The sequence below is a fragment of the Saimiri boliviensis genome, chromosome 6, assembly GCF_048565385.1.
Source record: "Saimiri boliviensis isolate mSaiBol1 chromosome 6, mSaiBol1.pri, whole genome shotgun sequence".
NCBI lineage: Eukaryota > Metazoa > Chordata > Mammalia > Primates > Cebidae > Saimiri > Saimiri boliviensis.
Window position 1 is genome coordinate 90,368,437 of NC_133454.1, and position 25,195 is coordinate 90,393,631.

Consider the following 25,195-nt stretch of genomic DNA (forward strand, 5'->3'; position numbering starts at 1 on the left):
GGTTTAACTTGTTTAAATTAAATTATTGTTTTCCTTTGCTGTTATTATAAGCACACCTCATGTCATTTTTTGTTTCACACTGTGCGTTTAGATTTATTATGGAAATAAGGTGGGAGACTTTGTAGCATTTTATCCTGCTTGCGTAGTGACACTTAAACCCTTGATTGGCAAAACTCTAATGTTAGTGATATTTGTGTTTATCCTGTACTGGTAAAGAAGGGTGATCTTCTAGATCTAACATGAACTTTTTCTTTCTGCACAGTGCCAAGTGCATTTTCTATGGGTTTTTTGGAGAAAAATAATTAACTGAGATGTAGAATATGTTATCTGTATAAACAGGGGCTTAGAGCTCTAGAAAATCTTATAGAAATGTTCCATCTAATTTTGATGAGGGCACTTGGTCTTGCATTGAGTATTAGAGGGATTAGCTATGGGGCTTTCCACAGACTTATAGAACCTTATTTCTTTCATCTTTTTATTGTTATCTTTTTGGTTTTGTGTCAAGTTCCAGAATGAGATTTATGATTTCTTTGCAAGGGGAAAATAAAATTGCATTAAATATGGACCCAGCCCCGCCTTTGTTGGCCAATCACTTTTTTCTGATCTTCTCTGTTTGAGTACCACTGGCCTTTGCATTCTCAACATTTAATGCTATACCGGGCACAGGATGAATTGTGAAATCCTGCTCATCCTTCAGGGCTCAGCACAAATGGTACCTTTCTTTATGGTAGAACAAAGGTTTATATATGTTTCACCTTTATGTCAGTTGCATTTTCTTAACTCTCCCTCTCTCCATCTACATTTTGAGTTTCCAAGTTTCCTGAGGGCACAGAAGAAGGATTGTTTTTTTTCCCCAAATTTTAATCTGCAGATACAAAATGTACCTAACTCGTAGTCAATATTCAATGAACATTTGCTCCCTTTGCAAACTGGAACCTTGGGATTTTTCCAGTTCTTTTCATATTTCATTCTAAAACTATTCTAAGAAAGCCTTTCTGAAATGCTCCCTTCACCCTTACTCCCCAAGAAGAATCTTGCCTGTTCTCTTGGATTTTAGACCTGATGATACCAAAGGGCATCCCAGTAAGAAAGTCTTAATTACCCTGGTGTAATATTTTATTTCACCAAGTCAAAGAAAAATTGATATTTTACCAAGTCGGAGAAATTAAGAACTTTTTAATTTCTGATGTACACCAGGATCTGAAAGTGATTAACATAATATGACTGGTTTCCCCTACTCTGTAGGACATTTGTCTACCTTCTATGCCCTGTGAGACCCCAGAAATAACAGAGCAGGGGGATGAATAAATTGGCTGCCTTTCACTACTGCTTCTTCCATTGCTGCCACTGAAATTAAGTAGAGTAGGCTGTTGCTAAGTCTGAGGTTGGAGCTATATCCTTAAATTTAAAAAATCAGTTCTCTTATGATATCTGTGATTATGGTTGTATATAAATATGTCATATATTTATCTACCTATTATTTAAAACAGAGGAAGTCTTGAAACAATGTCTAGTAACGAGAAACTCGTCAAATTTATTAAAAAGCTCTCATTTTCTATGAGCCCATTTGCCTGGACCCAGCACACTAGCCATAGTAGCCAGCTTTATGCTAATGAACCACATGGGATTAGGCACATTAATTAGGTAAATGGGACCTTGGTGTTACTCTCTGCTTCTGAGATGAAGACCATGCTGTCACCATTCATTTCTATAAGCCATATCTATAGCTATAGCCTCATTTGGCACAGCTGTGGCTCTGAACTCACAAAGCCTGGTCTTGAATCTTGACTCTGCTGCTTATTATCTTTGGGACATTGGGCAAATCACATAACCTTTATGAGTCTCAATTTCTCCTTTTGTATTATGGAAATATTATTTCTTTCATAGGATTGTTGTGACAGTTACGTCGAACTATACATGTTAAAAGCCTGTAAACACTTGAAAACGCTAGCTGTTATTAATAAGTTCAGTCATTTGCTTTCTTTGAATATGTGGCTTAGCTATGCCATCATTATTGTGGGGGATGGTCTTTGTGTGTGTTTATGTTTCTATATAACATTTCAACCTAGTTCTCATTATACTTGCTGACGTCTGGTAAAATGTTATATTATTGATTTCAGCATTCCATTATGTACCAAATAATGAACCAGAGTGTTGGGAGAAGTAGAATACAAAAGAAGAAAATTTTTGAATTGTCTAGGACTAGCTCCATTATTTCTGAAAGCGCTTGTGTTTGTGGACATACCTCACCCTTTCTTTTTAATGCCTAAATGGACTTGGATATTGCAAAGCTTAACAACCAGCCTAAATCTGCTGGTAGATGTGTTAGTTCTTCCTACTATGCATTAACCACAGATTTAAATCCTGGGGATACAACAGTAAACAAGACAGATAAAGTGTGGGTTCACATGGAGCTTATTCTGGTGGAGCCAGACAGTAGGCACACACATAAGTAAAGAGTGTATGTGAAAAATGATTTCAAGTCTTGATAAAACACTAAATCAACCAGAATAATGAAATAGAATTGACTGGAGTAGAGTGGCGGTATGAATGGCTTTAGCAAGGAGATCAGGGAAGAGTTCACTGAGGAAGGGATATTTCCTTAGAGCTTTGAAGGGTACACAGGAGTTGGCCAGATAAAAAAGAAAGGGAAAGCTGTTCCACTGTAGAGTTTTAGTTAAGAAGTTAGACTTTGGGGCCAGATCCACTTTTGACTAGCTAGCCTTGGACAAGGTATTTAACTTCATTATACTTTTTTCTACCAATCTGAAAAAGAGATTTGCTGTAAGGATTAGGTTAAAATATATTTCTTGCATTACTTGATTTGGTGCATTGCTCAAGAAACATGAGCTGGCATTAACATTTGCAAAAGTCTTAGAGTGAGAGAAAGGGAGATAGTCTTTGCTTATACTTCCAATTTTGCTGTGGATGATAGAGAAACAAGTCTATTTTTGCTTCTCCTCCTGAGTACTGGATGTTGGAGCATTTATGCTCCTTTCCTACTCACCTCTCCAATTTGACTGGTTAGAGTCTGAGACATTTACTGAGCCATGTTTTCTTAGATGAGCTAAATCTCTGCAGGAATGGTCTCTGTTTTTTTTGAATTTGCTGAACTTTCACTCTTCTCTGATTCAGCCTCAGTCTTTCTATTCTCTCTCCTTGAAGGGAGTAAGTTAGGCAGGACTTGCCTCAGGCGGTACATTCTCCAGATTGTCTACTGTAACTAACTGTTTTTTTTTTTTTTTTTTTTTTTTTTCCCCTAAGGTAGTTTCAGATGTTTAGATTTAAGCTTCCAATGTGGTGGCTGCTAACCACTGTGGTTATTGATAGCACTTGAAATGTGGTTAGTCGAATTTGAGATGTGTTATAAGCGTAAAATCACAATACATTTTCATAAATTAATGTGATAAAAGTAAAATAAATCATTAGTAACTTTTTAGTATTGATGACAACTTAGGCTAATATCTAAGACATGGTTGATTACATAAAATAGGTAATGAACATTAACTTTACCCTTTTGAATTTGTTACTGGTAATTACTGAAAAAGTTAAAATTACATAGGTGGTTCAGATTTGAGGCTTACATTTCTTTTGAGTAGTGCTGATCTAGAAGTATGAGAAGACTAGAAGTTTCCATTCTCCCTTAGATCTAAGCCATAGTTGTCAATCAGTTATTAATACATCTATAAATTAGAAAGCTTTTGGCTACGGTTTCTTTTCTGTTTCATGAACTAGTTATAAACCAAATGGTGGAAAGAGTGAACTTTGTGTCACTTGCCTTCAGTGTTTGAGGGACTATGTTCCAACATCAATTAGTATACTGCAATTCAGTTCTGGCACTAACCACCTGGAATTAGCATTGACCCTGTAATCTAAAGGGCACATTCCACAGCATGGATGCCCTCATTGCAAACCAACTGACTAAATCTGGGGGTCCTCATGGCCTTCCTTGGGCTTGATAATTCATGAGAACAAATCACAGAATTCAGGAAAGTTCCACAGTTAAGATCATAGTTTTCTTTTTTTGTTTTTTGAGTTTTGTTTTTGTTTTTGTTTTTGTTTTTTGAGTCAGAGTCTCACTCTGTCACCCAGGCTGGGTGTAGTGGCAGGATCTCAGCTCACTGTACCCTTTGATTCAAGCTATTCTCATGCCTCAGCCTCCCAAGTAGCTAGGATTAAAGGCATGTGCCACCAGGCCCAGCTAATTTGTGTGTATGTTGTGTGTTGTGTGTGTTGTGTGTGTATATTTTTAGTAGAGATGGGGTTTCACCATGTTGGCCATGCTGGTCTCAAACTCCCGATCTCAGGTAATCCCCCTGCCTCAGCCTCCCAGAGTGCTAGGATTACAGGCATGAGACGCTGCACCCAGCTGATTATAGTTTACTTATAAAGAATACAAATCAGAAACAGTTAAATGATGAGACACAGAAGGTGAGTTCTGGGAGAGGCCCTAGCACAGAGCTTCCATGGCTTCTTCCCCTGGAATCAGGGACCTCCTGTTACACTGAGGTGTTTACCAACCACAAAGCTCCACAGAGCTTCAGTGTCCAGAGGTTTTCTTGGGGTTTATTACACAGACATGATTGAATCATGACCAGTTGATTGAACTCAATCTGTAGTCCCCCTTCTCTCCCTGGTGATTGAGTTACTTCAAAATCCCAACCCTCTAATTATATTATTCTTCTTTCTAGTGACCAGCCCCTACTCTGAAGTTGTTTAGGGGTCCACCATAAATTATCTCATCAGTACAAACACATGTGTGATATAGGAGGATCATAAATAACAAAGACACTTCTATTACTTGAGAAATTTCAAGGATTTTAGAAGCTCTATGCCAGGAACCTGAAACAAAGACCAAATTATTTGTAACACAACAAACTGAAAAGTGCTGTGTGAGAAGAGCGAAGAGACAGTCACCAGTTAACTAATGTTTATTGCGCTGCATTTTTTTAGACACTTCAAATATATTCATGAATATCAAACATTCCTGTTGAACCTTGCATTCTAACAGGTGAGACAGACAACGATAAACTAAGTAGTAAATAAATCAATGATAGAAACTGTTGGAAGGTGGTGCTATGGGAGAAAGCAAAAATTAGAACAGAGATTGTCAGTGTTGGTGTGGGTTGTAATTTACAATACACTGGTCAGTGTAGATCTCGTAGGAGAGTGGCATTGAAGCAAAGACTTGAAGGAAGTGATGGAGTTAGCCTTGCAGCCATCTTGGGGAAGAAAGTTTTATTCAAGGAAACAGCCAATGCAAAGGCCTGAAGGCAGATAGGTTTCTGTCATAGTTAGGACACAGCTAGAACACCATTGCAACCAGAGCCAGGGAAGACAGTGGGAGAGGAGAGAAATAGAGGCAGCAAGGGGCCAGACAGTGTAGGGCCTGGTAGACCGTTGTGTAGACTTCGGATTTTTTTCTGAGTGAACTCTTCTGTTTGGAGAATGACACTAACTTCCTCTTTAATAAATTTACACAGGCTACTGTGGTAAAAATGGACTATAACAAGAACAGAAGGGAAACTGACTTTGTCATTTTCTAGGTAGGAGGTGATAGTAGCTCAGAACAGGGTGTTAAGAGAGGAGGGGGTGAGAATCGGTCAGGTTCTGGATATGTATTGAGGCTAGAGCCAGTAGGATTTCCTCTGAAATTGAAGTGAGGGATTGAGTAGTCTAAGGTAAGACTGGGCATTGAGTCTCTTCTAGGCTGTGGTAAGAAGTTCAGATTTTATCCTATGACTGATGAAAAGCCACTCAAGAGTGTAAGCTGAGTGGCCTGATTATATTAGTGTGTTATAAAAGTCAGTCTGACGCCTGTAATCCCAGCACTTTGGGAGGCCGAGGTGTGTGGATCATGAGGTCAAGAGATCGAGACCATCCTGGTCAACATGGTGAAACCCCGTCTCTACTAAAAATACAACAAATTAGCTGGGCATGGTGGCACGAGCCTGTAATCCCAGCTACTCAGGAGGCGGAGGCAGGAGAATTGCCTGAACCCAGGAGGCGGAGGTTGCGGTGAGCCGAGATCCCGCCATTGCACTCCAGCCTGGGTAACGAGCGAAACTCCGTCTCAAAAAAAAAAAAAAAAAAAAAAAAAAAAGTCAGTCTGGAGGGTCTATGGAGGAAGGATGGGAAACTGGGGAAAACTGGAGATTGGGGAGCAGAGAGGTAGCTTTTCAACTCCTTGTAGGTGTTAAGTGCTCTTATGTTAGAGGACCCATCCCATTTCATATTAAACATTAAAATGCACCCATATCTCCTATTAAATAGCAATTTTGCTATAAAATTTTTAAAGCAGTTTAATAATTTTGCTTTTGAAATTATTTGGCCTGGGCTACCCATTTAATTCACAAAAGACCTTGATTCCTCCAGCAATCATTATGTATACTTAAGATAAGTGAGAAAATCTGACCTACACATTGATTTCAGATGTAAATATTTGTTTTACAATTTGTGATTTTTAACAATGTGGAATTTAATGATATAATGGTGCATATTTTGTAGAGAAATCAACACATATTGATTATGTCTGATTATGTCGTTTTCTTTTTATATTTTTGAGCACATACTTTCTTTTATACAGGTCTCTAATGTTTTTATAGGCTCCTAAAAAGCTTATAGGCTCATAAGCCTAATGGATTAAAAGACTCTGGATACCAGGAGAACAGTTAGAAAGCTGTGTTATCTGAGAGGGACCTTTAAAAGGATCTGGTTTTCACTAGCTTCATAAAGGCAAGATTTTAGAGAAATCCAAGTGTTTACCATGTCCTAGGATTTGTTATATAATTTCTATATTTATTTTTCAGAAGTCACCTGCTGTTTCTTGTACTGCTGATCTTGAACTTGCTAGAATGAGTGGATGATTTTGCTCCTTGACTCGATTTGCTATAATATGGTCTGTTCATGTCACTGTGGTAGTATTTTCCACCCTGATTCAATGAGGACGTCTATAGAATTATTAAGAGGCTGAAAAAAAGACACAAAACATTGATTTTGTTTTTACCACCCTTGATAATGGATTCTCTTTTTATTTTCCTGATAACCTGGCATTGGATTGCATGCATTGAATTAAAAGAGAAGTCTAGTCCTAGTTATATTATACAGGACTAGATGTTAACTGTGGAGTAAATAATTTGAATGGGACACTGCTCCTTTTAACTCTGAATTCTCTTTCAGTTACTGTAAAATGGCAAAAGATTTTGCAATGAATCTGCAAAGAAATGTCCATTCCACATTCAGTTGAATAAGTGCTTTTGTGATTGAATGTTCTCATATGGTATATGCTGTACAAGAAAGAGAAAATAGTTAAGAAAAATCAAACTAGAATTTTTACAGATAAAATATTTTCCCCTTGTTTTTCAGAATGGACTTGCTAGAACCATATATAAATACTTGTTCGTTTGTAGAAGTCACTCGTGTCTACCCTACATGTTCCTAATTCAGTTGTAATTTTGAATATTACAATTTATCTGATTTGTAGCCTCTTCCTGAGTGGTATTCTTAGTTTCGCTTTTAAATGAATTCGGTTCATCAAATTTGATTGTTCTTTTGTGCCCATTTGCTTTGGAGTCCTTGCTAGTAATGAAACAAAAGGCTTTTCAGATGGATATTTGAGTGATGAATCATGACACCTTTTTCCTCTTTACCTTACTTCAAGCTGCCAATCTTTTCACAAAGACATTGTGTCTCCCCATTCTCTTAGTACTCTGCTTTCATTGCTGTGATAGAAAATCTTAACAGTCAGCACTGAAATTGCATTCCTCACATGATCATCTCACATTTTACATGGATAGTTGCCTATAATAAGTATTTTACTTTTTTCTCTTACTGTATTAGTGTAGTTGGTAGCAGGATGATTTTTTGGCCTTTGTTTTTGTTTTGTTTTAAATATAGCATAAAAAGTACAAAAGGAAATAATAAAAAATATGGGCTAGCTGATTTAGACTTTTCAATCCACAAGTTCTTCCTTTTTCTGGGTACTTTGGGCAAGTTAATTTATTTCTCTCTGTGTTCTTCAGCTCACTAATCTGTAAAATAAAGGCTGTTAACATTCATTCAGTGTATATTCATTAGAATGCCTATCTTTCAGGAAGTGTTCTAGGCACCGAGTATAATAACCCTGAATGAAAGAGTTCCTGGCCCAGCGTGGTGGCTCGTGACTTCAATCCTAGCACTGTAGGAGGCTGAGGAGGGCACATCACTTGAGGTCAGAAATTAGAAACCGGTCTTATCAGTAACATGGTGAAACAAGGTCTCTACTAAAACTGCAAAAATTAGCTGGGTGTGATAGTGCATGCTTGTAATCCCAGCTACTTGGGAGGCTGGGGCAGAAGGGACACTTGAACCCAGGAGGCAGAGGTTGTAGTGAGCCAAGATTATGCCGCTGCATTTCAGCTTGAGCGACAAGCGAGACTGTATCTCAAATAGATAGTTAAATAGATACATAGATAGATAGATAGAGCTCCTACCCTCTTGGAGTTACCTTTTATTAAGGTGTGAATGAGACAACAAGTGAGACCATCTGACACATAATGGTTCCTTAATATAATGCTATTTCCTTTTACCTTTCCTCCCTTCAACAGTAAGGAATTAGCTTCATAAAAATATATTTATTATTATTATTTTTATTGTTTCATTTTTGTTGGTTGGCTTTCAAATCTGAAAGAGGAATTTGTGGTGAAGTTGTAACTTTTAAACATAAGAGTTCCTAACAAGCACAAGAAAAGGAAATGATTAGGAGAAATTTCTGGACAGCACATTAAGTCAGATGTCCTAGATTCTGACTGCCTTGGAGAGTTAAAACCTTCTAATTTTGCAGAAATGATATTTTTTAAAGTCTTGCATTTTAAAGTAATGTTCAAAAATCTCACTGCTCAGTCTGAGATGTAACACTGTCTCTAATTGGAGTAAGGCTTGCTCTTCCGAGACCTTCTGTATATTGGGAGAAAGACAGCTCACAGTGCTCAGAGGAACATCTTCAGAAACGTTTTTGACCAAAGGAAAAATTGATGAAGAAATTTTATAGAGAGGAAGTTCTCTTTCCTTGGAGAAAAAAATGTGTTAACAAAGGAGTCTGGAAACTAATTGCAGGTGAATTGCAAAATCCTTTGGAGAGCATTAGCTTAGTATATACCATGAATAAGATATATTTCTAACAGTATAATCTATGTTCTTTAACAGATTTGTCACTTTGTTTAGAACTCTATTCTAGGCAGGGCATGGTAGCTCATGCCTATAATCCCAACACTTTGGGAGGCCAAGGTGGGTGGATCACTTGAGGTCAGGAGTTTGAGACCACCCTGTACTTCAGCCTGGGCAACAAAGAGAGACTCCATCTCAAAAAAAAAAAAAAAAAAAAAAAGAAAGAAAAGTAAAGAAAAAGAAAGAACTGTATTCTTAACAGATTTGTCACTTTTCTTGATTTAAGTAAATTTTTCTCATAGGTGGAGGTATATTCATTTTGGTATCTGGTGGCCTTTGGGTGTATCCTAGACTCTGTGCCAGAATGAATGAAAGTCTTTGTGCAAGAAGGGCCCTATTGATATAAATGATGGCTAACATTTCTGGAGTATGTACCATGTGATATGTTTAGTTTTATGTCTTTTACATATATTACCTCATTTAATCATCACAACAAATATTCTCTCCATTTTAGACATAAACATAAAAGGCTTAACTAATTTGCCCAAGACCATCAAGTTAATAAATAATAGAGTCAGAATTTAAAGTAGGACCATCTGAGTCAAGTCTGCTTTTTCTGCTTCATTAGATAAATAACAGATAATTCTATAAGGATTAGAATCCACTGAGTGGCCTAGAATAAATGTAGACATTGAATAGGAACTTGCTATGTTGGTCTGACTCTTATTCTCTTCTCACTTTTCTTTGCCCTTCAACACACATATACACGCAGAAACACATAATACTTGAAAACACATTTGTATGCAGAGATAAATGAGCACAGTCAGTGGGGTGTGGCTGTTGAGAAAAAAGGCCAGTCCACTGATAATGCAGATTGTCTGCTATTGACGATTAGATTCAGGAACCCAAGTGCCTTCAATAGCTGTGCAGGATAGCTAGAGGTGCATTGAATAAATACTTGGGGCTGAATTAATTGAGCAGAACTACTTGTTGAATACCTTGAGTTTGCCTGAAGGAAATCTTCAGGACCTTGGAAAGTGCTTAATATTTATTAAATAAATGAGGCTTTGGGGGCCTAGGAAGTCCCTAAATTAAGGCGGTGGCAAAGGGACTGGATTAGCTTCTAAACGCATGTATATACATAAATGTACACATTTGTTTGGACTGAAATCCTACAGAACACAGCCAGACACTGCTTTTCATTCAGAATTTTTTCTTGTGGAAACACTCCATTTGGCTCTTGCAATTTGGATTTGAAAGTAGTGAATGACTGTGTCCTCTTGGCAAGAACAGAAGGCCTTAGAATTCGGACACAGGAAGAGCGGCTAATGGATGCTGGGCTTGATACTAGGTGATGGGATGGTCTGTGCAGCAGACTGTCATGGCACACATTTACCTATGTCACAGACCTGCACATTCTGCACATGTACCCCTGAACTTAAAAGTTAGAAATAATTTTTAAAAAGAAAGAAAATAGATGTGTTTGTTCTTCAACTCTTTTGAATGGTTTATTGCGTGGAAAACTGTTAAACACAGTATCATCCATGTGCAGTGAGAGCTTCTATAGGTTGTCAACACCACTTAAAGACATCAACAAATGGAGTCTTTAGATATTACTGCTGGCTGGCGTGTGATTTAATGGAGGGAGCGGCACTCTGGAGGGAGGGGGAAAGGAGGGGAGCAACGTGGGAAGTAAAATCTATGCATTTACTTCAGTAAGTCCCACCCTTACTGTGAAGTTGTTTGACCTGATGTTATCTAATTAAAGCTGCTCTTCCATACAAAGCATTTGTGTGGCATACATACTTTAAAAAATAACTTGATTCTTTATTTGAAGTATTATTTGTAGGATTTTAGTATCTTTCTTGACTAAAATGATTGTGATACTGTAGGGTGGGAATCATTGATTAAGGGCCAGAAGTGTACACTAAAAAATATGAGTTTTTCAGGCAGGAGGTCAGGCTGCCTTCTCAGTTTCACCACTTGCTGTCTGTGTGACCCTGTTTGCAAAAGCCATGTAACCGTTCTAAGCTTCTTTAAGCTTTAAAATAGTTGAAGTATGTGGGCACGATGCTCGACACACAGTAAGTGCCCTATAAATCCTTATTTTCATTTCTTCCCTTCTTTCAAATAGATAGACACTCATAGATAATAATGATGCTCTCAGGAACCTTGAGCTAAGGTATATCGGAGAGACAAAACAGTTTCCCTGCCTGAAATGACAGGTTTGCTCATTTCACACCTCAACTAACCTACTTACTGAGTCACTCCAACACTGTTTTTGTTTTTTTGAAGTAGTCTGATGCCGAACATATGCTGACAGTGATTTCAATATGGAGCATTGTACTAAATTAAATGAGAAGAAAACTCAAAGGCAGCTGGATATACACTAATATCTATACATATATTTTCTCCTTGGAGGTTTTCTCATTTAATAGAGATAGAAAATTTCAGAAGTTGAACTGCCCTGATAAAGAAATGAAGGTTTTGAAATTGGTAGATTTGGTGTTTGAGGATCGTGGATAAACTTTAAAGTTTTTATACTCTCCAAATGGTATTGTAAGTTTGGCTTCTCAGAGACTAAAGTTAGAGCCAAAAGGAATTAGAAAGTCAGACAAAAGGGCTGATGCAAGAGCAGCGAGTCTATTATTGCTGGTCCAGGGGCTCCATGAGGATTCTGCTACTAAAATTGAACGACATTTTTTCCTAATTTGCAAAAGAGTACATTAATACACAGAATGTGCTTATTTTCTAGGTTTGCCTCCATGTTTTTTCTTAATTTTGGCACCTGCTATTTCTTGCCTTTTCCAGAGTCTGGTGTGGGCTGAACATATACAATTCAGCACAATATTATTTGAGTATAACGTTTCAGTAGTTCATGATGAGTTGTGGAGCACCCCATGACATTCAAGTTAGCATATCACAAAATCTGAGAATTATTGTCCAAGATATGAAGGTAAGATGTCTTAAAAACCATCTTTAAGTAGGAGTGACCTTAGCCAGGTCAATTATCCCTCTTGCCAGATGGAATATCAGAAAATATATTTTTTCAAAATAGAAGAAAATTCTATTTTCATAACATTTCTATTTTCTATTTCATTTCTATTTTCAAAATATCAGGAAATATATTTTTTCTTTCCTTTATTCTGACAACAGGGAGCTCTACTTGTTATGTTTACTTAAACACTGACAAACATTTCTCCAATTGTAAAGACCACAAGCATTTTTTTTGGTCACCCAGGCTGTAATGCAGTGGCACAATCTTGGATCACTGCAACCTTTACCTCCTGGGTTCAAGCAATTCTCCTGCCTCAGCCTCCTGAGTAGCTGGGATTACAGGTATGCACTATCACACCCGGCTATTTTTTGTATTTTTAGTAGAGACAGGATTTCACTATGTTGGTCAGGCTGGTCTCGAACTCCTGACCCCATGATCTGCCCGCCTCAGCCTCCCAAAGTGCTGCGGTTATAGACCTGAGCCACTGCACCCAGCTGACACCAAACATTTTAAGGGCTAACTTTAGTTTTTCACCTTCCTGTTTCATATAGTCTAGGTTTGCCTCAGATCTCAGAACAGCAGCATAGCTATGAGGTTAAGAGTGTGGTTTTGCAGGGTGACTTGGTTTTAAATCCTGCCCCATTTGCTGTGTAATCTTAGGCAAATTTGGGGCCTCAGTTTCATCATTTGTAAAATATAAATAATGGTACCTCTCTTGTGAGTTTGTTGTGACGATAAATAAATTAATAAGCCAGAATTGTATATTATCTTTGGAGAAGTGATCACCTCTGGTTTGAACATTGCAATAACTCCAGTGCCCATAACATATACTCAGTAAATATACTTAAGTGAATTAATGGATATTGCATCTTAAGCAGTTAGCAACATGCCTAGCACATATTGTCCTCTCAATAAATAGTAAGGATGGCAATACTAATAATGAGAGTTATTGTATAATTAGCATTAAGTTACTACATCTTTTGAAATAAATTTTGAAAAACTACAAAGAATATTTTTCAGCTGGAAGGAAGAGTGGATAAGTTTAAAATGACATTTCCCAAGGCAGCCTCCTAATATCCAATGACCTTTTCATATCATCACTGTAGCTTTGGACAAGTCAGTCTCTGGTCGTCTCTTACTTCATAGGCCAAATCTTAAGGATAACTGGACTTCCAATCTCCCTCTCTTTCAAGCCATGTTTCCAGACTGTTGAGTGACTCCTGGAAGCAGCAGGTGGTCCATGGATGTAGACATCAGGAATCAAAGCTGGGTTCTGAGAGGGAAGAATATGGAAAGTTCTTTGAGTCCTTTTTGCTGAATGGGTGACTTAATGAGATGGTCAATCCAGGAAGCATTTCTTTTCCTTCCCTTAAATAATGAGTATCTTTGAGTGAATGTATTTACCTTCCTTCTGGCTTGGTGTTTTTGATGTCTGCATAGGGTTTTCTTTATCTCTGATGGCTCACTTTGTCTCACAAAAATGATTGGAGGTTTTCATTAAGCTGCCCAATTTGGTAGCAGAAGTCCATGAGAAGCAAAAATTTGGAAGCTGTAGTCTTCTCATTATCATGGGGATTAGTTTGCCTTTTCACCAATGAAGAAGATAATAAATTTAAAACTAGCAGCTAACATATATTTATCAAGACCTGGTCTATTAACTTGTTAAGCTTTGTTGTGCAAGCCATTTGAGTTTCGAATGTGGCAGGTGAACTTTTGGGTAGCTTGTGTTGCTAATAGCCAAATGGCATACAATAATCAGAGCAATAAGTGTGGGTATTATTAAGCACAAGTGCAATGGCCTGAAATAGAATTGAGGAGTGCTTATAAATTACTCTATTACTATTTGAAGGAAAGAACAATCCAAGTTGAAATACTGAAGCTACATGCAACACAGTTCTCTTACTATTATTGTCCTTTATAAGGTGATCTCTGGGTTTTATTTATAATTCTCAAGCAAGTTGTTTTTTCTCCCCAGCTGCAAGACCTTTGACTTGAATTCCATTTTCATTTTAAACATCAATAGTTCATTGTATAAGAGCATTCTTCATACTGCAAGTTCTTGGCATTTTCTATGAGGAATATAGCCCAGTAACAATTCTTTATAGGGATGGGAGAAATAAAAAATGACAGACTAAAGATAGGTGGTTAAGTTGTAACAAAACCCAGCATATAAAGCTTGGCAAAGATTTATATGGAGAAACAAAACTACTGTTCACGCCAGAGAAATCAGTAAAGAGGAACTGAAAAAGGAGTGAAGAACGTATGCTTCAAAGCTATAATGAGACTTGGCTGCCTCAGGCAGTATCAGTAAGGAATAACATGCCCTAATTTTGTTGTCTTAGAAGCAAAACATTTCTTTTTCCGTTGATTATTTAGAATATGTGCCATTAGCCATATGTGTACATTTTAGTCAGCAATATAGCTGTAGCCCACATTTCATTAACATGGGTTCTACTTCCTGCTTGAATACACAACACCCAGAAGTGCGTCCCTGACCTTTTAATCTAGCTTGCTCTTTCTTTCTTCATCATTTATAATACCAAACTCCCTGAACCTTCTCCTCCTAGACAACCTCCCTCCTTTTTTTCTCGGTTGCTGACATTGTAGGTGTCTTGTTGTCAATTTAGTAGATGATATCTTGGTGTAGAGCCTCTTAAAACCTGGAAATTATGTTGGGTCTGTTTGATATCATCACCTTGGAGGCAGATGACAAGCTTTCATCGGCTCTAGCATTTCTTAAATAATATTTAGTAACCATTGTGGGTCTTCTTTGAGTAGATTACTTAGAATTCATCTAGAGTCTCAGTGCCTGGAGATTTTAAAGTAAAAATCAGAGGGTACACATTCCAGGATGGCTTGGGTCAGTTTGCTGAATGGAAGAAGGAAAAATACAGATATACAGCAATTTTGGGTCCACTGTGTTCTGACAGTTTTGGGAATCTAAGGTTAGTTATACATGTATGTCAGCAAGTACAGCTTATCTAATGAATGAGTTGATTTTCAAGTTGAGACCTTGTGTAATGGCTTAGTGTTGAGCCAAGGAAATGTCAGCCCTTTGAATCTGCAAGTTTTCATGGATAGGGCAAGACCTTGATGCTTAAAGCCCATGTATGGAATCATAGCTGTATGTAATCAAAGACTACTTGGTGGGTTCTGAAGGTAATACAAGCTCACAGAACCAAATGTTGTTATGAACAAGCACAGTCAGGGAAGGCTTCCTGGAGGAAGTAGCATTTGCAATGAGATTTGAAGGAAGTAAAGTGAAAACATTAAAAGTAGCTGAGTTGTTTCATTACTTTACATTTTAGTAATATATTTCTAAACATTACTTCTGTTTCTAGATTTAACCAATTAATTCGAGTGCTGTAAGTAGAAAATGAATAAAGTTTTTTCAATTACCTGTTTAGAAATGTACAAAGAAAGTGGAGGTAATTTTAGAGAGGCCTCTTTTAGGCAAAGGAAAGAAAAAAGATCTAAGCTAAAGAGTATAGGGAAAATACCTCCTTCCAACAGGTGTTGAAGATAAAATAGTCAGGAGTTTAAAAAAATGGGATTATATACGTACTGGAGAACTAGAGGAAGGCTGGGAAAGGCAGAGTGTTTAAGCCTTATTAGTTGAGGATGAATTTTTGTGTCAAATTACATTTCTAAGAGAATAAGGTTCTTAAAATTCAAGGTGTGGTTCTGGGACAAGTAACATCAGCATAAACTGGGATTCTATTAGAAAGACATAATCTGTGGACCCTCCCAGACCTACTGAATCAGATTCTGCATATTAACAAGACTCCTGGGTCATTTGTATGCACTTTAACATTTGAGAACCAGCAACATTCTTAGGTGGACAGCTTGTTATAATGCAGTCGTACACAGCTGATTATCAGCAGAATCATCTAGGTGGCATTTGTTAAATTTAATTAAAATCTTTTGAGTATTTCAGATCTAATGAATCAGAAGTTGGGGTCTGTGGTGTGAGGAGGTTGTATAAATTGTATTATATACAATATAATACAATTATATATGTTTCTATATTTCAAAACTCTGCACAGGCAATTGTAATCCAGGCTTGGAAGCTGCTGATGTATGAGACTAGAGTAGTGATTCTTATCTCTAACTGCTCATTAGCATTATTTGTGAATTTTTTTTTTTTTTTGAAATGGAGTCTCACTCTGTCACCCAGACTAGAGTGCAATGATGCAGTCTCTGCTCACTGCAACCTCCACCTCCCAGGTTTAAGCCATTCTCTTGCCTCAGCCTCCTGAGTAGCTGAGATTATAGGCACGTGCCACCGGACCCAGCTAATTTTTGTATTTTTAGTAGAGATGGGGTTTCAACATCTTGGGCAGGCTGATCTTGAACTCCTGAGCTTGTGATCTACCCACCTCGGCCTCCCAAAGTGCTGGGATTACAGTCGTGAGCCACCGTGCCTGGCCTATTTGTGAATTTTTTAAAAAAATGGTAATGCTAGGGTCAGTCTTCCAGAGATACTGATTTAATTAGTCTTAGGTGGAATTTACACGTGTGTGTGTTTTTTTTTTAAAGCAGACTTATTGATATATAATTTATCTAACACAAAGTTCAGCCATACAGCAACTTTTTGGAAAAAGCTTTCCAGATGATCTGACATGCAGCCAAGCTTGAGAACATCTGGAGAAAGGCCGGCAGGAGCCTATCTTATACTTCCATTGGGAAACAAAGAGATCTGGTTTTCGGTAGTGTCAGAGAATGACATATATGTGTAAGTGTGAGGCTAAGATGTAGGGAAAAATTCAGATAATTCTCTGAGGTTGAATTAACAGGTTTTAAAAATTAATTTTGCATGGGCAGAGAACGAATTCAATAGTCTAGGCTTATGTCAGTTTCCTTTGACCGACTGGATGGATAGTCACACCTGTGGACTCACTTCTCTCTTTCCTATGTAGGGCTCATTTTTATACAGAGATTAGGGAGATGTCTTGAGGTGTAAAATATTTAGAATTTCAGATTATTTATTAAATTCAATATGACAAATGTGGTAGGAAGGAGCAGCAATAGGTATACTATACCCAAGAAACCCCTGAATAATGGAACCTAGTACCTTTTAAATCTGCAATTAAAAACAATCTCTGTTGTGATCTATCCATTGTCTGTTGCACAGATCCTTCCTCATACCTCCATATATCTTCCTTAAAGGTGGATTGATAACAAGTACATGTATTGCTACACTCTGAATACTCTTTGTTTACACATGCCTGTTTTTACTATCATATCACCAGCAAGAGGCAGGAGCTTCATGCTTGAGTTAACCATGAGTGGCTCATTCTCAGATCAGTCTTTGCTTTTTTGTTTTTTGAGACAGGGTCTCAGTCTGTCACCCAGGCTGGAGTGCAGTGGTACAACGATGGCTTACTACTGCCTTGATCTCCTGAGCTCAAGTGATTCTCCCACCTCTGCCTGGAAAATTTTTATTTTTTTATTTTTATTTTATAGAGATGGGGTTCCATTATGTTTGCTCAGGCTTCTCTCAAACACCTGTGCTCAAGTGATCCTCCCACCTTAACCTCCCAAATGTCTGAGATTACACGCATGAGCCACCATACCTCGCCTAAGATCAGTCTTTGACAAGCTCTCAGCTCTACAGTGTTTTCAACTCGCTTCACTCTTGAATTCATAAGAATGTAAATTTCCAGCAATATTCTCCTTTTATTTTTTCTATAATGGTACATGGGGTACAGATTTGAGAAGTATCGTTACTAAGCATGGTCAGGAGATAATCCTGGTCCTAGAACAATTGGAATAATTGTTGGAATCTATTCTAACCTCTAATTATGTATCTCTTGGAATTTTATTGATTCTGAGCAAATTTTTATAAACACATACATAACTGGACTCTTTAACTGTTAACTAAGGATGACTAAACAGTTTTCCAGAGGCTGGGGGAAGTTTTATTGACACTAATGCTTATGAGTTGGATTGAGAACCACAGCTGTGGAAATGATCTTTTATTCTCTGTATGGGATTGGCACAGCTAATAGAAAAGGATTGGAAGCAGGCTCAAGCCAACCCCTTAGTGTTGAGCATGGATGAGATTCCATATCAACCAGAAATGGGGCTGACCCTGTGTAACACGGATATCACATGCTAAGGTGGAGGGAGTCAGATTTTCCCCTCAGCTGCTCTTCACTGGCCCTTTTGCCTACTAGAGACTGTAACTGTAAACAAGGTTTGGGACATCTTTGAGATCTGTGATTATATCGCACACAGTTGTGGAGGCAGGGCTGATGGAGAAAGTGACCTGGAAATAGTACATGTGTTAGGAATTATGACTTTTCATAGGTTGAATTGGTTAAAGAAGGACTTCAAACTCTCTGTTTCCTAGGATGAAAATCCTTCTTAGAGTCACAGAACCAGATAGTGGAGGTTAGAAAAGACACTATCACCACTGGTCAGCAGAGCTGTATTTGATGACTGGGCAAAGGTGTATTCATGTTGCTATAATTTGAGTGCTTGTGCCCTGAAATCTTATGTTGAAATTTGATTCCCAGTGTTGGAGGTGGGGCATAATCAGATGAATGTCTTGGCGCTATCCTGTTGGTAATGGGCGAGTTCCTGTTTTATTAGTTTTCATGAGAGCAGGTTGTTAGAAAGAGCCTGACACCTCCCTGTCTTTCTCTCTCTCTGCTTGCTACTCTCTTACTGTGTGATATCTGTACACACTGACTCCCTTCCCTGTCTGCTACGAGTGGGAGCGGTGTGAGGTCCTCACCAGTTGCAGATGCCAGCCTATGCTTCTGTATAGCTTGCAGAATCATGAGCCAAATAAACCTCTTTTCTTTATAAATTACCTAGTCTCAGGTATTTCTTTATAGCAACACAATGAACTAAGAGATTTGTCAATCCACCTTCCAATTTTAAATATGGAAAGGGCAAATAATAGCACTCAGTAATCACTAGTTGCTCTCTGTTCCTTTAAAGATACATAAAAAGGAAAATAAATGGGATAATTTTAAAATTCACCTGAGTAACATGACAGTATTATTCTAAAGACACAGAGGAAATGCATACTCTTGTAAATGATGCTTTACAGGAAACAAAAGGCAATTTAGATGCTATCTCATTATGATAGGAAATAAAGATATATGATCACAAGAAGATATCAGAATGCTATAAAAAGTCAATAAGCCATAAAAAGTCAATAATCTGAGATGATAGTCATCTTGACTGAGAGGAAGAAACCACTACAAGAATATTGAAAATTCAAGAGCAGAATTAGGGCCAGGAACAGTGGTTCATGCCTGTAATCACAGCACTTTGGGAGGCTGAGGCAGGTGGATCACTTGAGGTCAGGAGTTTGAGACCAGCCTGGTCAACATGGTGAAACCCTGTCTCTACTAAAAATACAAAAATTACCCTGGCATGGTGGCATGTGCCTGTAATCCCAGCTACTTGGGAGGCTGAAACACAGGAATCGCTTGAACCTGAGAGGCAGAGGTTGCAGTGAGCCGAGATCACATCACCATGTTCCAGCCTGGGCAACAGACTGAGACTCTATCTTGGATTAAAATAAAAAAAGAGCAGAATTAAAATTCCCGTACTGTAATATAAATAAATAACACATTACAAATATAACTAATGGTAGATAATTCAAAATTAAGAAGTTGTCTTAGAAGCTTAGGGAAAGACAAAAAAAGATGAGTCTGAAGGTAGCAGATAAGATACAGCCATAGCAGTGCTTCTCAAATGAGAATACTAAAATAATATAGATTAGTAAATTATATAATGATAGGTTATAAAGCTGAAACATACATTCATCTGTAGAACACGGGTTTCGGCTAACAATAATAGAGTATTACAACTAAGTACATCCTGATGATTTTTGCAAAGGTAAACAATTGTTTTCAAGGATACAAAATTCTATAGAGGAGGAAATAAGAATGAAAAGTATAGCCTCAAAGAAACAAAAATCTGGTACATCCCAGAGCTTTTCTCTGCAAAAGAAATCAAAAGATAAAAGATAAATGCTACTACATTTTGGTGGAGAAAATTATGTGATTCAATGAATACTTCAGCCAAATTTTTTTTTCTGTATGATGATAATAGAAAGTTTAGCAGTTCAAAAAACACACTGAATAAGGCACTCCACATACTAGAGGGTAATTTAAAATAATGACCCCAAGAATAATAACTTTGTTAAAGACACAGAAAAGAATATCAAAGCCAGTTGCTCATAGAAGAGGACTAAAATAATTGTTTTAAATAAATTAACTGCTAAGGCAGAACATATTAAAAAGAAAATATAATCTAAAGAGAAAAATGTCCCATAGGAAATAGGGGTTCGTGGTGCAACCACAAAGGCAAATGAATGCATATGAAATTTTATATTTCACATGTAAGTCTAAGGTGATATATTGTTCTACAACCACCTATATGTCTATATCTTCACATAGAAACATACACAGAGATACACACATATATACATATGTACTGCATGTGCATGTGTATATGTGTATATTATCTCATATATATAAAATGTATGAGAGATCGTGGGGAAGAAGATAAGATTAAGGTGTTGGAAATCTTAAAAGTAAATTCTAGTAGAATTAAAGATACATTAGTTTTCCAAATCACCACATCAGGTACAAGCAAACTAATCATAGTCCTCTTAATAAAACATTTAGATTTTTTTTTAAATGGCAGGGCAGCCTAAAGTATAGAATGTCAAATATAAAATAACAAAATATTAACTATATGGTATAATTAAATATAAATGGTTTAGCTTCCCACTTATAAGGCAAAAACTATGCATTTGTATTTTTAAAATCAACATTAAGTTATAAGACTGATAACTTAAAAAAAAAATCGGCCGGGCGCGGTGGCTCAAGCCTGTAATCCCAGCACTTTGGGAGGCCAAGGTGGGTGGATCACGAGGTCAAGAGATCGAGACCATCCTGGTCAACATGGTGAAACCCCATCTCTACTAAAAATACAAAAAATTAGCTGGGCATGGTGGCACGTGCCTGTAATCCCAGCTACTCAGGAGGCTGAGGCAGGAGAATTGCCTGAATCTGGGAGGCGGAGGTTGCGGTGAGCCGAGATTGCGCCATTGCACTCCAGCTTGGGTAACAAGAGTGAAACTCTGCCTCAAAAAAAAAAAAAAAAAAATCCCGGAATTTGGCAAACTGTAAAGCAATTCTGAACAGAAAGAATGTAGGGAATGTAATATTAATATCTATAAAAATAGAATTCAAGGCAAAAAGCATAAAAAGAATTGTGAATAGACACTTAATATTGATGAAAGAGAAAGTTTATCATACGGACATTATAGATATGAATCTGTGTTCACTAATAAAACATGAGAACACATAAAGCAAATATCTTAGATAAGCAAGGAAGATTGGCAGAAACAGAATTGCAGTGGCAGATTTTAATACACCATTCTCAGTTTGTAACAAGCAACATGGAAAATAAATACAAGCCTAAGGATTAAATAATTCATAAAGTTGAATTACCACATATATCTCGAAATTTATACCCTATAGAGAATATTCCTATTTTTCAGATGTTCATGGAATATTACCAACAATGATAACAGAAAACACTAGTCATGTTTCTAAACCAAGAATTATTCAGGCTATACTTTTTGACATCTAGCATAGTAAAATTCTGAAAGAATGTCAAAAGTTTCTACAAACCATGAAACCACAACTACTCAGAAACATACGGTAAAGTAAATCTCGAGTGTTCTGCCTGCTTTTGGACAAGCAAGGAGACTCCTGCTCTGGTTCTCAGACTTCCCCAGCAGCATGGCCCCCAAATGCCAGTCTCTACTCCCGCCTCAAAAGAAGAAACCAAGACCACCTCCTGCTCTGGGATGGAAGGAGGCATCGGCCTCTGCAGGCTTGCTGAAGAAGGGAGATAACAGCAAGGAGCAATTGAACACATTGATGAAGTACAAAATGAAATCGCCAGACTTAATGAACAAGCCAGTGAGGAGATTTTGAAAGCAGAACAGAGATATAACAAACTCTGCAAACCATTTTTCAGAAGAGGTCAGAATTGATTGCTAATATCCCCAGTTTTTGGGTAACAACATTTGTCAACCGTCCACAAGTGTCTGCACTGCTCTGTACTGCTTGGGGTGGAGGACGAAGAGGCACTGCATTGACCAGAGTTGAAGTGACAGAATTTGAAGATATTAAATCAGGTTACAGAATAGATTTTTATTTTGATGAAAATCCTTACTTTGGAAATAAAGTTCTCTCCAAAGAATTTCATCAGAATGAGAGTGGTGATCCATCTTCAAAGTCCACCGAAATCAAATGGAAATCTGGAAAGGATTTGACAAAATGTTCAAGTCAAACACAGAATAAAACCAGCAGGAAGAGGCAGCGTGAGGAACCAGAGTTTCTTTACCTGGTTTACTGACCATTCTGATGCAGGTGCTGATGAGTTGGGAGAGATCATCAAATATGATATTTGGCCAAACCCATTTCAATACTACTTGGTTCCCGATATGGATGATGAACATGATGATGAAGAGGAGGAAGAATTAGAAGATATTGATGAAGAAGGGGATGAGGATGAAGGTGAAGATGAAGATGATGAAGGGGAGGAAGGACAGGACAATGAAGGAGAAGATGACTAATAGAACACTGATGGATTCCAATCTTCCTTTTTAAAAAATTTCTCCAGTACCTGGGAGTAAGTTGCAGTCCTTTTTGTTTTTTGTTTCTTTTCCCTCTTGTGCTCAGTCAGCTGTTCTTGAGGCCTCTTTTCTCTATCCCATGGTTCTCAACTTATTTTGGGGGAAATACTTTGAGCAGAATGCAATGGGAAAAGAGTCTCTACCCCTTTCTGTTCGAAATTCATTTTTATCCCTTCCTGTCTGAACAAAACCTGTATGGGATCGACATCACCAAGTTCTGTGGGGGGGAAAAAAAAAACATGCTTCCTTCCCTCTGCTGGAAGCTGGAGGGCATAGGCCCCTGTGTAGAAGTGCATAGAATTCTAGCTTTTTCCTCCTTTCTCTATATATTGGGCTCAGAGAGTATACTGTGTCTCTATGTGAATATGGACAGTTAGCATTTACCAACATGTATTTGTCTACTTTCTCTTGTTCAAAAAAAGAAAAAAAAACTTAAAAAAATTGAGTTATAGAAGGTCAGCAAAGGATGGGTTTGAGATGCTCAGGTGGGTTAAGTGGGCATTTTGACAACATGGCTTCTCCTTTGGCATGTTTAATTGTGACATTTGATGGACATCTTTGCAGTTTAAGATGACATTTTTAAAATAAATTTTCTCCTAATGATGACTTGAGCCCTAACACTCAATGGCAGAATCAGCAGAACCTGTAGGATCTTATTTGGAATTGACATTCTCTGTTGTAATTTTGTTCCTGTTTATTTTAAAATTTTCTTTTTGTTTCACTAGAAAGGAAATATGATACTCAGTTTTAAATGTTAAAAGTGTACAAGTTGCTTTATTACAATAAAACTAAATATGTACACACACACACACACACACAAAGTAAATCTCCTAAGTAACAAATTGTTCAAAGAAAAAATAAAACATGAGTAGTGAATTATTCAGAATTACTAAAATATGTGAAAATAAACACAATAGTATATGCCAGGCTTCTACATGGCCAAAACTGTATTTTGAAATAAATTGATATCTTTGTATACTTTTGTCATTCTAGGAAGTACAGTCTATAGTACTGACTAGAGCAGAAGGTAAGTTACTGGAAATAAAGTTAAGGAAAATTGAAAGGGGCAGTTGCTAAAGTGCTATGAATGCCACTTAGAGTAGAAGATAATAAAGTTTCTAAGATAGTGGAGTGGATGGCACTTTTTCAAAGTGATTTCTGGATGAGGAGGGGAATAGATGATTGGTAGAGAAAATGATGACCTTGGTTTTGAACATACTGATGTCTGATTCGTTACTACATTATAACAAGGTAATAATTATAATGGCAGTAAATATTTTGATTAAGGGCTTGAAATGTCCTAGGCACTAAGTGCTTTACAAGTATTACCTCAGTGAATTGTCATTATATTCCTATACCGTTAAAGTGAGTACATACCTAAGTCTTATTTTTTCATTTCAATGATATATAATGGTTTTATTTTTGAAAAGCAATACAAGGCCAGGTGCGGTGGCTCACGCTTGTAATCCAAGACCTTTGGGAGACCAAGGTGGCGGATCATGAGGTCAGGAGTTCAAGACCAGCCTGACCAATATGATGAAACCCCATCTCTACTAAAAATATAAAAATTAGCTGGGCATGGTGGTGTGTGCCTGTAGTCCCAGCTACTTGGGAGGCTAAGGCAGGAGAATTGCTTGGACCTGGGAGGTGGAGGTTGTAGTGAGGCAAGATTGTGCCACTGCACTCCAGTCTGGGAGACAAAGCAAGACTCTGTCTCAAAAATAAAAGCAATAAGCAATGCAGCACCTCATAAAAATTTAACTTGTAAAAGAGATTATTGAATTAAATGGATTAATACATCTACCTCTTGCCTTTCTCAGACCACCAGCAGCCCTTTGTAGAAAAGAATTACTTTTCTTATTTCTTGGATGCCCTTCTATGATCTGGCATGCATATTTGGAAAATATGTACATATATGTTTATGCATATAACCCTTTTTATTTATAAATTAGAGGTATATTATATATTGTTAAATACCTCCTTTTTCACTTAGTATGTTGGATATCATCTTGTGAGCAACATATAGAATCATACTATATTTTTATATGCCTATATTGTATTCTTTTTGTGGCTGTGGCATGATTTATTTAAACAGACCGCTATTGGTGAATATTTTAGTTTTTTGCCAGATTTACTTCTAAAAAGAACATTTCAGTGAATAAACTTGTACCTATCTCTTTGTGCACATGGTGCATGCATGTGTTTATCTGTAGAAAGAAAATCTTGTACGTGGATTACTAAATATATCAAAGGTATGTGCATTTTAAATTTTGATAGATATTCACAACTTGCTTTCCAAAGAATGTACAATTTACATTTTTAATAGCAGCATATGATAGTATACTTCCTCAACAACAAAGTACTATAAGATT

General features: G+C 37.3%; 1 protein-coding gene and 1 pseudogene across 3 annotated transcripts in view; both read left to right on the plus strand.

Annotated features, from left to right (window-relative positions):
- The window catches only part of NELL1 (neural EGFL like 1), an 880,670-nt gene that overhangs the window by 365,985 nt on the left and 489,490 nt on the right, over window positions 1-25,195 (plus strand). The window lies entirely within an intron of this gene.
- On the plus strand, window positions 21,242-24,087 carry LOC141584752 (protein SET pseudogene; annotated as a pseudogene).